General features: G+C 43.1%; 1 protein-coding gene across 2 annotated transcripts in view; it reads right to left on the bottom strand.

Moving 5' to 3' along the window:
- The window catches only part of VWA7 (von Willebrand factor A domain containing 7), a 97,000-nt gene extending 89,016 nt beyond the window's left edge, over window positions 1-7,984 (bottom strand). Inside the window, exon 1 of one of the 2 annotated variants that reach the window (XM_082263766.1) lies at window positions 7,852-7,984. The gene's annotated coding sequence lies outside the window, so the exon portion shown is untranslated. Of the gene's footprint in view, window positions 1-7,826 lie in introns of both variants that reach the window. The other variant, XM_082263767.1, reaches the window with a different exon arrangement.
- Window positions 7,985-14,917: the final 6,933 nt, after the last annotated feature.

Raw genomic sequence — 14,917 nt, 5'->3', positions numbered from 1 at the left:
CAGTCTTTTATAGTTTCTTTGACACTGCTGGGTTTTATCAAACAGGACTGTGTGTATTTGTCGAAGGCTTGGTCACAAATGGCTAGACATCTGGTGTATGAGTGTGTAAGTAAAATACAAAAGGCCCTATTTTCAGTGTCTAAAAGAACTGTTTTTCATAATAGTAACCATGTTCTTCACATCTATACTGGGAAAGTTAAACTGGGAATCTGATTGGTTGCTGTGAGCAGTGCTGTATCTTGGCCTAGGCCAACAAGGCTCAGGCCTAGGGCGGCACTTTGCAGGGGGGCAGCAAAAAAGCTGCACACCACATGAAAAAAACTAGCCTCCTCTCGACTTCCACGCGAAAAGGGTCCCTGCCGGCTTGCGCTACACTTTTAGTTTAGTGCCAGTATTATGGGACAAATTGGGCCAGGGGCAGGGTCCAGGAGGCAAATCAGTCTGGCACCCCCATTAAGCAGTCACACTGCTACCTGCAGGTATGATAGGCTCCACTAATGGGCACTGATAGGCTACACTGGTGGCCACTGATGGGGCTGTACTGATGGCCACTGATGAGGCCACACTGATAAGGCTGCACTAATGGGCAGTAATGAGGCAGCACTGATGGGCACTAATGAGGCTGAACTTATGGGAACTGATAGGGCTATGCTGATGGGCACCGATAGACTGTGGTTGTGGTCTGTGGTGTACAGATGACAGAGCGGGTCATAAACCGGAAAGGGGTGTGGCCTTTACAGGAAGGGGTAGGTCATATTTAAATTAGGGGGTGCACAAACTTAGTCAGGCCTAGGGCAGCACAAAACCTAAATACACCACTGGCTGTGAGATATTTTCACACAATCTAATGACATCAGGTACTGTTCTGCATCAAAGATGCTCTGATGTGCTTTTGGTGGTTGACTTCACTATTGGCCCACAACAATGATGGGTGTCCAACTAAATCAATAGAAAGGATTTTGGTGAGAGGTACAATGGCCAGGTTGGGGACCACGAAGCATGGCTGATAACTGCGTTACAAGGCACCCTGGGTTTTGGCAGTCCTGACATTGTCTACAGTGGTGCTTTATACATTTATTCACCCACCCCCCCCCCCCTCCCCAGGTTCACTATATGCCTGAATTTATGTTGATACAAGGCTAATGTCAGCCCCTGCACAACAGCACTGAGGCCGGCCATAGACAGTGGGCCATAGACCATGGGTTGCAGGAACAAAATTCACCCAAATCCCCCATCAACACAGACAGTGATGACAGGGAAATCCCTCCTGCCAAGCGATTATCGCAGGCGCTGCTATAGTCGCTAGCGATAATCACTGTTTTCCCGGCCCTCCCCTGCCTACATTGATTATTGCTAGCGACTATAGCAGCCACTTGCGATATTAGCAAGCATAATCAGCTGGCAGGTTGATTGATCGATCAGCTTGGTACATTCAGTCTGCCTATTAATGGTTCGAATCTCAGCCTGTTCCTGCTGAACCGGCCGAGATTCGAACTGTGTATGGCCAGCCTTAGATTGGAAGAAGGAGGGGCAGCACTGGAGCCAATCAAACTCTGCTCTATGCACATTTGTTGAGCGGAGGAGAGAGCCTAATGAGGAGACAGCTCCTAGAAAAAGCTATGTTAGATTTCTTCTAATTCTGACCAGAAAGAAGATCTCAAAGAGTCCAGATATTCCCATTGTTCAAACATACCCTCATAGTTATGATTTCTAATTCTGTTTGAATGTATTGCATTATTATTATTATTATGGATTTCTATAGCGCCAGCAGTTTACGCAGCGCTTTACAATGTTAGAGGGAGACAATACAGTTACAATACAATAAAATACAAGAGGATTAAGAGGGCCCTGCTCAGAAGAGCTTACAATCTAATGGGGTGGGGCAGGTGGTACAAGAGGATGTAACAGTAGGGAATGAGCTGATGGAAGATTAGTTGGCGGTGTGATAGGCTTCCCTGAAGAGATGAGTTTTCAGGGATCGCCTGAAAGCAGCTAGAGTAGGAGATAGCCGTACAGGTTGAGGTAGAGCGTTCCAGAGGATGGGAGAGGCCCTGGAGAAATCCTGGAGACGAGCATGGGAGGAGGAGACAAGGGAGCTAGAGAGGAGGAGGTCTTAAGAGGAGCGGAGAGGACGGTTTGGGTGATATTTGGAGACAAGATTGGTGATGTAGCTCGAGGCAGAGTTGTGAATGGCTTTGTATGTTATGGTTAGTATTTTGCATAGTGAGCATTATAAACTTTGTCTTTCAAAGGATTGCTCACAAACGTTTCAGCATGCCAACATCTTCTTCTCGGGGACAATAGTTAAGAGTGTTTGCACTTTTAAATACTTATTTTTTGCTAGACTGTTAGTTCATACAGTACCAGATTAACACAAGCACCACCCGTACTTCTCACATTTCTTGAAAACTCAGACATGTGATTAGCTTAAAATTAAGCTCAAAAGTAGTGAGTGTACAGCTTGTATAACAGTGTAAATTTGCTGTCCCCTCAAAATAACTTAACACACAGCTATTAATGTCTAAACCACTGGCAACAAAAGTGAGTACACCCCTAAGTGAACATGTCCAAATTGGGCCCAAAGTGTCAATATTTTGTGTGGCCACCATTATTTCCCAGCACTGCCTTAACCCTCTTGGGCATGGAGGTAACCAGAGCTTCACCGGATGCCATTGGAGTCCCCTTTAATTCTCCATGATGACATCAGGGAGCTGGTGGATGTTAGAGACCTCACACTCCTCCACCTTCTGTTTGAGGATGCCCCACAGATGCTCAATAGGGTTAATGTCTGGAGCCATGCTTGGCCAGTCCATCACGTTTATCCTCAGCTTCTTTAGCAAGGCAGTGGTCATCTTGGAGGTGTGTTTGGGGTCATTATCATGTTGGAATTCTGCCCTGCAGCGAGTCTCCGAAGGGAGGGGATCATGCTCTGCTTCAGAATGTCACAGTACATGCTGGCATTCATGGTTCCCTCAATGAACTGTAGCCCCCCCCCCCCCAGTGCCGGCAGCACCCACGCAGCCCCAGACCATGACACTCCCACCACCATGCTTGACTTTAGGCAATACACACTTGTATTTGTACTCCTCACCTGGTTGCCGCCACACACGTTTGACACCATCTGAACCAAATAAGTTTATCTTGGTCTCATCAGACCACAGGACTTGGTTCCAGTAATCCATGTTCTCAGTCTGCTTGTCTTCAGCAAACTGTATGTGGGCTTTCTTGTGCATCATCTTTAGAAGAGGCTTCCTTCTGGGATGACAGCCATGCAGACCAATTTGATGCAGTGTGCAGCGTATGGTCTGAGCACTGACAAGCTGACCCCCCACCCCTTCAACCTCTGCAGCAATGCTGGCAGCACTCATACGTCTATTTCCCAAAGACAACCTCTGGATATGACGCTGAGCACGTGCACTTAACGTCTTTGGTCGACCATGGCGAGGACTGTTCTGAGTGGAACCTGTCCTGGTAAACCACTGTATGGTCTTGGCCACCGTGCAGCAGCACAGTTTCAGGGTCTTGGTAATCGTTTTATAGCCTAGGCCAGGGGTGTCAAACTCAATTTAATCGTGGGTCGCATCAGCATTATGATTGCCCTCAAAAGGGACGGTTGTATCTGTAAGACTAGATGTCCAGAGCATCCCTTACCCTTACATCAGACATCAAGAGCCTCCCACCATCAGAAATTGAGTCCCCCCCACCCTCCCTTACATCACAGTGCAGCCCCCTTATCTAGTGCGGCTGCTGGGAAGAAGCTGTAGGTGTTGCTGGAAAGCAAAAAGTACAGGGTCTGGAGGAGGACCAGAAGAGGGCTGGAGCTGCAGGAGAGGTGCAAGGGCCACATGAAATGGCCTGGAGGGCCAGATTCGGCCCGCGGGCCTTGTGTTTGACACATGTGGCCTAGGCCATCTTTATGTAGAGCAACAATTCTTTTTTTTAGATCTTTAGAGTTCTTTGCCATGAGGTGCCATGTTGAACTTCTAGTGACCGGTATGAGAGAGTGAGAGCGATAACAACAAATTTAACACACCTGAGACCTTGTAACACTAACGAGTCAACGAGTTGGGCTAAATTGGGCCCAATTTGGAAATGTTCACTTATGGGGGAACTCACTTTTGTTGCCAGCAGTTTAGACATTAATGGTTGTGTGTTGAGTTATTTTGAGGGGACAGCAAATTTACACTGTTATACAGGCTGTACACTCGCTACTTTACATTGTAGCAAAGTGTCATTTCTTCAGTGTTGTCACATGAAAATATATAATAAAATATTTACAAAAATGTGAGGGGTGTACTCAGTTTTGTGAGATACTGTAAAATTGTCTTTATACTTTGGATCTGAAAAGTATAACTGGAGCCATTTTTTTTTTTTTTTTTTAGTTTTGGATGGAGAGCAGAGCGGTTTGAACAATGTTATTATCTGGAGAGAAAATGAGAAAAAAATAAAAAGAAGACATGCATGGCGATAAAATTTGATGGGGATTCTGACATCCCCCTACTTCAAAAGTGTTTTTTGGTGTTTTCTTGCTGCTGTTTTTGCTTGGAGATTTTTCCTTACTTCCAATGTGTCAGCAGGACAAGGTCATCCAAAGTAGTAAAAAAAGACAGCGTTTCTATCCCTTTCCAATCCCAAAACCCCAAAAATTTTGACAGGAGTTACACTTTAATGAGATATTTAAATTTCAAGTTTGTCTTTGCCTTTTGTAAAAAAAGCATCAGCGTTTGCCTGAATACGGCTGGTAACAATTCACTTCCATGGCTGTCTGTACGCTCCACCTATGGCTCCCCAGGCTTGGATAAATGCCAGGATTTTACACTAGAGCCTCAAACTGTCTGTGTGAGTTCACCAAACTGAAATTTTCTGCAGGTGAATTTTCCAGGTGCATTTGTTTAAAAAAAAAAAAACAGTAAATGATTCATCACCAGTGAATGTTTGATAAAAGGCACATTCATTGCTTTATAAATATGCGCCTTAGAGGTACAAAAAGTCATTTTTTAACCCATGCCATCAAAAGGCACATTTGTCTAAAGTACTTATTATTGTTAGAAGTTATATAAAAGAGAATGTAGCTTACTGCTGCGTGTTAGGTCACTACCAGGGGTAATATTGACACAATCCATTCTAACTCACTTTATTCATTCTCTAAGGCTGGTGTCACATTTTTCGCTTTACTGTGAATGTTTACAAAAGCCTGGCCCAGGTCTGGCCATCCAGAATAAGGGTTGAACATATTCCAAGGGCCAGATAGCCTCTGAACCCAATTAAATGACACAGAGTGCCCAATGCTGGCACAAGGCTATTTTAATGGCTTTCATCTACTTTTGACCAGTTTTTTTTTTTTTTAAAAAGCAAAGGGATTAATGCAGCCAGTTGCCAATCGCTGATATTGAAACTTCAGTCGTTTAAACTGTTGTAAGTTGGTTTCTGTCGTTTTATTAAGTTTTTATAAGCTGGTTAATGGAATCACACATTGTTTGGCTTCTATAGTGAACTAAAAGTCTCCTTTCACCTGTCTTACTCCTTTATATTTATACATTTTTAAAGAGACCCTGAAATTCTTTCCAGGCTTGCAGAGTCATGGCTTCTAGCTCTCTTGGTGGCTGGTTACCTGGCCTTGGTACTGGTCACATGAAGGCAATTAGTGGACTAATATTCCGGCAGAGACTGGCAACCAGCAGCTCAGTATAAAATAACACCACTACCCCACTCAATTGGCAGTTGCTATTACACAAAATATCCCAGCAATCTCAAGATTCACAGGTTGTTGCTATTAGAAACCACATTATCTATGTATAACACACTCTGAAACTCCAGTTTTGCTCAAACTCAAAAGAACAATCAGTTCATATGGGATTCTAAGTCCAAATAAATTGCTGTATATACAATATACTCCTGACAGTAGTCCCTCCACTGCATATGTTGTATGAAAGAGTAAGATGGTATTATCCCACTCTATTGTGAAAAGGAAAACAATTATCCTTGAATGGTGTCTGTTTATATAGATGGATTATCTAAAGGTCTCATTTTTTCTGGATGTATCATCCAATTGTCTGATATGACCCACTGCTGGGTACCTGTGGACATCCTCCTAGCTCAATCATCAATCAGTCATAGCTTTCCTGGCTGGATCATCCGACGGTCTCAGCTCTCCTCCTGTATCATCCAATAGACTCAGCTGTCCTCCTGGATCATCTGATGGTCTCAGCTCTTTGAGATCATTGGACAGTCTCAGTTGTTCTCCTGGATCATCCAACGGTCTCAGCTCTCCTGGATAGGTCAATTGGTGGTCTTAGGTCCCACATGGCCCAATCACAGAGCACCGGCGCACATCCTCCTGGTTGGATCATTCAACAGCTCTCCTCCAACATTCTTAGTCCATCATTCAATGTTCTCGGCTCTCTTTGCCAGATCATCTGATGGTTTCAGCTCTCCTGGCCAGATTATCTGATGGTCTCTGCTCACCTGGCCAGATCATCTGATGGTTTCAACTCTCCTGGCCATATCAACTGATGATTTCAGCTCTCCTGGCCATATCAACTGATGATTTCAGCTCTCCTGGCCAGATCATCTGATGGTCTCAGCTCTCTTCTCTGGATCATCTTACGGTCTCAGCTGATGTAATCAGCAACTCAGCCTGAATTTTGACCAACCCCTGCAGTGGAGACCACTTGGCCAATGCCTAGGCATCTGGTTACCTGGCTAGATGTTTAGGAAGCCCAGCACAACTTTTTTTTTTTTTTTTTTTGCAAGACAGGTGTTTTGGGGGCTTCTTTTAGCATATACGAAATTAGGAAGTATGGTGGGCTGAGGATATGTTATTTAAATAGAGGTCCATTCTAAGATACCCGTACATATTTAAGAAAGGTTAGATTCCACATCTATCGATCCTCTAGTTGTGGAATGCTTATAGCGTGCAAGCGACTTTAACAGATCTTGGCAACCTATTGCTGCTAGCAGAAAAGTTAATATTTGTAGAGGTTTCATATTTTTATTTGAAAGTGTGACATGTGTCACCTGATTAAGGAATGATCTTCCTGGAAATGGTGTATGCACGGAGAGATAAAAGCAAAACCTTCAGAAAGTTGAAAGTGTTGGGTGGAATTAGGGGGTAGATGCTGGAGGAATAACGATGATGCCCAGGAACATATGTATAGCTGTTTCTCGCAAAGCTGCAAATGGCAACACAGAATACTGCCCCTTGGGACGGAATAAAGGGGGTAGATGCTAAAGAAATAGTGATGGTGTCCAAGAACATATTTATAGCTGTTTCTTGCAAAGCTGCAAATGGCAACAAAAAATACTGCCTCTTGGGGTAGAATAAAGGGAGTAGATGCTTAAAAAAAATGTAATGATGTCCAAGAGCATATGTATAGCTGTTTCCTGCAAGGCTGCAAATAGCACCTATAAAACAGAATACCGCCTATGTGACTTTAACCTATATGTGATAACGATATTCATAGAAAAATTCCTTTGTTATCAGCCCTTATGTCACAGGTAAAGCTGCAGGTTGTGTTCCTAGTTTTTCACCAAATTGATATTTGATGATTGATTTGTACCTGCCAAGGGTACTTAACCCATCAATTAAATGTTTAACAGCTAGTTTTGCTTTGTCCTTAGACTGTACTGACTGGATCCTGAGTTCTGCATGACCCACTGACCCACTAAAGTCACACATTTATGGTATGCAATTATCAGACTGATCATTTAAAGTCACACTATGATGGTATTACAAATCTATGTTAATAGCAGATCTGCCAGAGCCCTCTAAGCAGAAATCCCTATCAACCTTAAATGCATATAGATAATTCATAAGAAATGATTACAGCACTGTAAGCTGAGTAGACTCACATGCCCTTCGCACCTGCACTTCTCTGTTTCTCTTTCTTTCCAGCGTCCTCACTTCTTTCTCTAATCTCTCGGTTTACACTTGCCACTTCGTACTGTTTATCAGCCCAGTTCAATGACAGGTCCCGCCCTCTCCTTAAAGGAGACGAATGTCAACCTGCCACAAAAGGGTGCATGTGCAGAGGCACTGGTTGATTGTAATTTTTTTTTTTTTTTGCGTGTTTTCTAAGTAACAATGACACAACGTCAACAGACCTGAGGGTGAAAAAAGGAAGCAATCAGTCGAAAAAAATGCAACCACAAAAAGACTATGAGCAGATCTCAAACACTGAGTCAGTCCGCCAAAGGGAAAATTCACAAGTGTGTCCAAATTTGTAGACAGTGCTTCTGCAGATATGAATTGAGGATAAGAAAAAAAGGTAGAAACAATCAAAATAAACTGATTTGGAATAAGGGCAATGCAGAGTGTAAACGCAGTTTGTGTCCCCTTTAATCCAGGGCTTTGTATATGCCGGTCCTTTGTGTGTGTAAGACACAGTTCACCAGTTCTTTGTGCTCCCACAAAAACCATGGTGGGGGGGAGCGTGAGAAAGCAAAAGCTTAGCGGCTCACCCCCCCACGTGTTCAGCTTTCCCTACAGAGCTGCACGCTTAGCTACCATGCCAGGAGATCAGAACGATACAATGATACAGCAAGACCAACAGCATTATTCAGAGCTATTGAATATTATTATTTTATGAATAATATATGATTATTATTATATTTTTGCTTTCTTTCTTTGTTTTTTATTATTTTTATTTTTTTCTAATATTATTATTTTATGAATATTATATGATGGTGATGATGATTATTATTATTATGATTATGTTTTTTTTCTTTCTTTGTTTTTTAATATTTTTATTTTTTTTCTAATATTATTAATCAGTTTTATTCATTATTATTATTATGAGTATTAATATTAATATTCAAACGAATCATTATTCTCAAAAAAACTAACTCTAACCTCCCTAACTATAAGGACTTCCAAAGAACTAGAAATGATAAGCATATGTCTGAAAAATATATTCTAAAGTGCAGTAATTCAGAGCAGCCATTCAGCATCTATCATCATGGCTTTAGCAGCAATTCTGATTGGTAACACCTAATGCTAAACTCAATAAAATATTTTTTTTTTCTGCAACCTTAACCACTTGCCGACCGCCGCACGACTATATACTGTGGCAGTCTGGCGCTCGTGGGCAAAGCAACGTACCAGTACGTCGCTCGTCCACAATCCTCTAGGGGGCGAGCGCGCACCACCAGGGGCGAGCGCGCGCCGCCAGAGTCGCGCTCCCGCCCCCGCGGGTTCCCTGATATCCCCGCGCTCGTGACCGGCGGCTCTGACGTCCGCTGGTCACTCGCGATCTCCCGCTGGAGAGGGAGAAAGGCAGGCGGCTAATGTAAACAAAGCCGCCTGTCATTCTCCCTGATGTAACTGCAGAAACTATACGATCCTGCTATGTAGGATCGTATGTCTCTGTGGTTACATCCCAAGCCACGCCCTTTGACAGTTAGAATCACGCCCCTAGGGACACACTTAACCCCTTGATCACTAATAAAGTTAACCCCTTCCCTGCCAGTGTCATTTTTACAGTAACAGTGCATATTTATAGCAGTGATTACTGTAGTAATGTCACTGGTACCCCCCAAAAGTGTCAAAAATGTCAGTCAGGGGTCCGATCTGTCCGCCGCAATGTCGCAGTCCCGCAAAAAAAATCGCAGATCGCCGCCATTACTAGTTAAAAAAAAAACAATAAAAATTACATAAATCTTTCCCGTAGTTAGTAAACGCAATAACTTTTGCGCAAACCAATCAAAATACGCTTATTGTGATTTTTTTTTTACCACAAATATGTAGCAGAAAACAAATTGGCCTAAAATGTTAAAAACTTTTGATTTTTACATTTTTTTTGAGAATTTCATATAAAAAAATGTGAAAAATATTGTTATTTTTTCAAAATTGTCGCTCTTTTTTTGTTTATAGCGCAAAAAGTAAAAATTGCACAGGTGATCAAATACAACCAAAAGAAAGCCCTGTTTGTGGGGAAAAAAAGGACGTCAATTTAATTTGGGTACAGCGTCACACGACCGCGTAATTGTCTGTTAAAATCAGGCAGTGCCGAATTGCAAAATAGGCCCTGGTCTTTGAGCAGCCAAATCCTCCGGGGCTTAAGTGGTTAACATCTGAAATCCAATAGTCTACGCTACTTATAATGAGAGCCATGAACTTCTATGAGGCTGCTCCAGCAGCTTCCACTCGGCACACTGAAGACAGGGAGTTTCTTGCTCCCAAACCTCTGCCATTCAGAAAACACATTGTCTTTTTTTTAATTATTACAAGGTGTACTTTGATTGGATGAGGTGACCATCATGACTTTATCCATAGCTCCTAACTGTGCCTGAATTGAAGCACAGTCCCTCTGTTCCTCTTTCCTCCTCATTTGTCCCTCATTTTGGTCTGATCTATATATTTGTATATAAAATGCACTTTTTACCTTTCTAAAAATCTCTCCCAGCGCTAAACCTTTCATCCAATTTTGCATTTGACCGCCGTTCTGTCTCCACAGGGTGCGATCGTGGGTGTCCAGCGGCAATCACGGCCGCCAAGCCCGCAGATCAGCTTCCCCTGTGGCGAATGGGCGCGCGCCCCTCTCGCGGTCCCGCAAAGCGACGTACAGTTACGTTGTTTCGCGAGACAGAGCCGACCTGCCACAGTTTACTGTACTGCTGGTGTTCGGCAAGTGAGTAAATGAAAGCCTAATACACAATGATCCTATATGCATAAACATGCGTGTTCAGGCAATCCAGTGTGCTTGTTCAAGTTGAAGGCTGTGCAAGTGATTTATTTATTTTTTTTAAATGCTGGAAACCTTTTCACACATACAAACTGTGCAACACAACCTGAACAATTCTGACTAATGGTTGTCAGTCTTTTCCCTTAAAGCGTTTGTTACCCCAACACTTTATATTCCTGATATGTGCCTGAGCACACTAGACAGAACACACTGTGGTCAGTTCTCTAGCCATGATCTCCTCCAATGAACTCCTCTAATGATCAGACTTGTCCTGACATGCCCCCCCCCCCCTTCACAGACTTTCATTGGGAAGATCAGTGTGCTGTTGCTTCTCCTCCTCCCAACTCTTATGCAACTGAGAGCAGAGGGAATGTGATCACTTATAAAAAAAAAAGGGGGGAAAAGAGTATTTTTAATGTTTTATTTTATATATATATATACACACACACACACAAATGTTGCCTTTCATTTCTATTTTAAACTGAATGGGTTGTTTTACAAGGTGATTGGTTACAATCACTTTAAAAGGCTTAAGAATGAAGCTGGTGGCTTCAAAACGCTTTGCCACTCTCCCTCCACCGCCCATGGCGTGTGATGTCATTGCTGTTTCCCATCTTTGGCAGGCCGGTCCCCTGGCAGTGGCTTCTTCCACACACTTACAGTCGGATCTGAGGACTGGGGAGACTACATGCCTGTACAATTACCATGCACACTTACATCAGATGTGAGTGACCAGTAAAGGAGTTTAATGCTGCACTTAGATTGCGCCTTCTGGTGTTTCTTATACAAGCTCCTGGTAGCCAGAGACCTTCTGATCTCAGCTTAGGCTTTAGGTCACATGAAGGAACTTCAGGATCAAGATTTTTATCCATGGCAAGTAATAGTTTAGTTTTTATTTTTGGTAACATTGACATTTGCCTTGTTGATTTTTGTGAAGGTAGACTTTTATTGATAGATCCACTTTAAGAAAAAGGTTGAAAATTGCCATTGCTATTTCTTGCTGTGTTGTAGGATAAGCTGGCCTGTGTGTGGTTACCTTTACCCTGCACGCCACCAACAATCTGCCTTTGTCCTTCGATTGCTCTCTCCTCCCTCTACCCATTCTCATTGTAACGTGTTATTTGAAGAGAATGCAGTGCTGTGAATAGGATTAGGCTCCCAGCCTGTCTGAAGACATTTTCCCCATTGAGAATTCTTCTCACTAATTAACTCTTATGTGCTTCTTATACAAGGACTTGAGGAATATCATTAACACACAGCTGTCATCTACATGTAGAAGAGACATCCGTGGTGTGAGCAAGGAAAAGCAGCCAATCACCTTTCACCAAACGATGTCTATGAGACATTGCATATCATAACTTTCAGGGAAATAGAGAAGATAGATATTGATACAGGCCACCTATATAGCAAGTTAAGGCACCACAGACAACCAATGACCACCATTTCTTGTAGGGTCTCATGCACACTTAAGCTTTTTTGTTGCGGTGCTTTCATGCCCATGTGCATTATGGCATGTGTTAATGTGCAATGTGATAAGGCAGTCCTGTCCAAGGCATGATACATTATATTGTCAAAAGCATTGGGATGCCTGCCTTTACAAGTACATGAACTTTAGTGGCATCCCGGTCCTAGCTTATATGGTTCAATATTGAGTCAGCCCTCCCTTTGCAGCTAGAACAGCTTCAACTCTTCTGGGAAGGCTATCCACAAGGTTTAGGAGCAGGGGAGGACTGGGCCAGGAGGCAGAGGGGAAATTGCCCCCCGGACTGCTCTGATGCTCTATAAAAAAGGCTGCACATCTTCTGCCACAGACATGCCTAAAGGATTCCTGGTGAAGAGAAGTAAAAAGTCCCCACCGCTTACTTACTGAGTGCGAGATGAAGACAAAGACAGAGCACAGACCTCCCCCCACAGCATATATGGTGTAAACTGTGTCTGAGCAGAGGCCGGATCCATGCCCCACTGGAGACTCTCCTCCCCCAGGCTACCCCAACTAAGCTGTCCCAGCTCCCACCAACTGCCCCCTGCTGACCAGGTCGGGAACCAGGATTCAGCTAGTGAGTAGAGAGTATCTGAAGTGGAGCTTCAGCCTGGAATGGGATCAGAAGGAGGCCGGGAAGAGGGAGAGTGGGAGGGGGGCCGGGTTGCTGTACCATGGGCCTCTGGTTTGTACTTGCCCCCTGGGCTGAAAGTTGCCAGTCAGCCCCTGTTTAGGAGTGTGTCTATGGGAATGTTTGACCATTCTTCCAGAGGTACATTTGTGAGGTCAGGCACTGAGTGTTCTATTGGGTTGAGGTCAGGACTCTGTGCAGGTCAGTCAAGTGCCTCCACCCCAAACTTGCTCATCCATGTCTTTATGGACCTTGCTTTGTGCACTGGTGCAGAGTCATGTTGGAACAGGAAGGGGTCATCCCCAAACTGTTCCCACAAAGTTGGGAGCATGAAACTATCCAGAATGTCTTGGTATGCTGATGAAGTGTTCCCTCCACTGGAACTAAGGGACCAAGCCCAATCCCTGGAAAACAACCCTATGCCATAATCCCCCCTCCCCCCTATGATTAACACAGAAAGCAAGGTCCATAAAAACACAGATGAGCGAGTTTGGGGTGGAGGAAATTGACAGGAGCATAAGTAAGGTGAGTAAATTGGGGTCAAAGATGCCATTTCCAGAGACTGTCACTTTGCCCTTCAGATGCTGCTTCCTAGTAAAAAGAAAACATGATGAAGTTCTGTACATGGTTGGTGTGTACAATTTTCACTAAAGATATCTCAAGGTTGTGTGGCAGGCACAATACTTTTCCCAGAAGGTTGCACTCAGATACAGGTCAGTCCTGGAAAGATACACCGCCCCCCCCCCCCCCCCCCAAGCTCATCCTTCTTAAATGGCATGCAGCCACTGCAGCTTTTCTTAGGAGGACACAGAGACAGCTCAAATAGTTATAATGAATTCTGATCCTCCCATTCTGAAATCAGAGGACATCGGTGAAACATGCTGCAGTAAAGCCAACTATACATGGATTGACATTTATATGGTTTAGCAGGGATTGGCTGAATTTCGAACCATGTATGGGCAGGCTGGTTGAGGTCCCACCTCATGTAGTTTATACTTGAATCACAGCCTTTCAGGACTCACCTGTGAGCAGTAGGACTTGACCCTGGTTGTACGTCCATCTAGCAATACACTTCTGTACAACCAGCCTGTCAGATTCTCCCTGCTCAATCAGTCTCCCTGATGAAGTCTCCCTGCAGTCAGAATACAATAACTCAGCAGGAGGATTTTCCCATTAACTTCAAATGTGTGGATGGGGAATTTAATCTTTTTTTTTTTTTTTTGTTCATCCTGCTGGCTGAACATAAAACTACCAATCTATCGGCTGCTTTAGTAATAAATCTGTTGGGTGATATGCTGCAATCCTTATAATGTACATGGTTTACTTTTCTAGGGATTTTTTTTTAACAAAATCAGTTATTATTCTGACTCCAGCAGAACAATTTTGCTTTGATTTGGTTGAGGTGGATGGGTTAGAGCTTCTGAAGAACATGTATTGAAGGGGTGCTGGGATTTTTACCGCTTCCCATCCTTAGTCCGTTTATAAATGGCCTAAGAATGAAATGGTTATATCAGGATCATGGTTGAGGATACAACCATGATCCTGGTCCAGTTTTTTTTTCTTCAGCGGACGATTCCCTACAATGTGTAAAACAATAAATTAATACCCGCGCTGTGATGAATAAATATTAGTGAATTATAAAATTATATATGTATCTATCTAACCTGAAGCTGCTGCTCACCAAGTAAAAAACCGGGGAAGACTAAAAGACAAATAGGCAGCGCTAGCAGGTAAAATCTATAAATAAGTGCTGAATGGTAAAAAAATAAGGTATGATGTGATGAAAATTGTACTAAAAATTAAGTGCATATAATTCAATTATGAATGCATAAAATACTACAACGAATATGGTTAAATGTATGCACAAATCAGAAAATTCATAAAGTGCAACAAAAAAATATAATCCAGTGTCCACAAATTTTAAATAAAGTGCAAAATGTGTTTAAGGTGCAGTCCAAATTTATATTCTTCCAAAGAAGTTTATGGTGCAAAAAAGTGTTCAAAGTCCAAATAAAGTGCCCAAGTGCTCTTCAAAGAAAGTCCCCCTATGGGGATGCACTCACCAAATTTGGGATGTAAATGAGCCTTAAATATATATAATATTCCGCTTAGAAAGTCGGGGCA

The sequence above is a fragment of the Pelophylax lessonae genome (assembly GCF_965119305.1).
Source record: "Pelophylax lessonae genome assembly, chromosome: 7".
Classification (NCBI taxonomy): Eukaryota; Metazoa; Chordata; class Amphibia; order Anura; family Ranidae; genus Pelophylax; species Pelophylax lessonae.
Note: the sequence above shows the minus strand (reverse complement) of the source record. Positions and strands in the feature narration are given on the sequence as shown.